We start from the raw sequence: 1,508 nt of genomic DNA, 5'->3' as shown, positions 1-1,508 counted from the left end.
CATTTTCATATCTTAGATTTAAAAAGAAAAATTTTTTATGAATTCCTAACTCGAAATAATTTGCAAATTTTCGTGATTTTTCCATATTTTGTCATTTTTTGAACTTTAAATGCTTATAAAAAAAAACTGTGACTAACGATTTTTAATATTTTTCATTTGCCTTTGAGACAATATACTAGGAGCCTTCTATCAAATTTTCAAGCTTTTTTATCCAACAAATACAATTTAATTGATATTTTTAGAAAAAAAACTAAAAAAAAAATGGAAAATGAAAATGTCCATAAAGAGCTCAAAATAAATCAAAATATTTTGAAAATGTTATGGTGTATAGAAAATGCTAAGATAAACATTTAGTCAAAATTTCATATATCTACGGTCATTTTTTTTAAAGTTACACCAAAAACCAAAATCGATTTTCTCGAAAACAGATTTTGCGTAAAAATTCCCGTTTTTCCTTAATTTTTCTTTTGTTTTTCACGGCGCTTTTGAAAACTATTGGAAAAATTTTACTTTTGACCCCCCAAAGTACCAACTAGATTCACTTTCCTATCAGAAAAGGTACTGTTGAAGAAAATCCAAGCACTTTTACTGTCCTAAAACGTGATGACAGACACAAAAATAAAAAAAAATAAAAAAAAAATTAAAAAACACACATCATTGTAAAATCAATACATTCATCGTTCCACTCAGAATCTAAAATAGTTACAAATCAGTTAAATTTGTTTTAAACCTAAGTACCTAACAAAGATTTTAAATTTTGTTTTATATACCTATTCATTAAGTAATTAATTAGCTACTGTACATTATATAAACTACTGTATTTGTAATAAACTATTATTTTAGCTACAACCTATTCAGATGTGAAGGTAAAACAAATATTTTGAATCAATATTTAAAAACATGATTTACAGGGTTCATTAAGAAAAATGTAACTTAAAACATGCCCAAAAAATGTAGTAATTGAAAAATAACTCAACTCATACTTTGTTTTGTGGACCACTTTAGGTACACTAGTAAATACATTTGTATTTATTTAATCATAGTTCATTCTACATTCTCTAGAAATGTCTTCCATCTCAATTCAAACCATAAAATTGTCTTATTATTATAATATATATCATATTATAATTATTTATAACATATAATACAATAATAATCATTGATTAGTGTTACCAAAAAATAGATTTTACTGAATTAATACAAATATTACAAAATCTATTGCATTTACCTAACCGTTGGTGTAAAATATTTTCTACTTTAATAAATAAAACATGTAAGTATTTAATATATATACAGAGTGTCCCACGGAGTTCTGACAAATGAAATAACTTGTATTCTAATCAATATTTTAATTTGTACCAACATTATCTCTTTTGGCCATTTACTAATTTGAATTCAATAACATTCTGTTATAATTAGCTCTATATGTATTTGTCAGAACTTCGTGGGACACCCTGTATATATATTATATGTACTTTTATATAGATACCTTTTAGTTTGACAGGCAT

This window comes from Acyrthosiphon pisum, unplaced genomic scaffold (genome assembly GCF_005508785.2).
Source record: "Acyrthosiphon pisum isolate AL4f unplaced genomic scaffold, pea_aphid_22Mar2018_4r6ur Scaffold_21566;HRSCAF=24275, whole genome shotgun sequence".
Lineage (NCBI taxonomy): Eukaryota > Metazoa > Arthropoda > Insecta > Hemiptera > Aphididae > Acyrthosiphon > Acyrthosiphon pisum.
The sequence above is the reverse complement of the archived record's forward strand: the minus strand, read 5'-3'. Positions refer to the sequence as shown.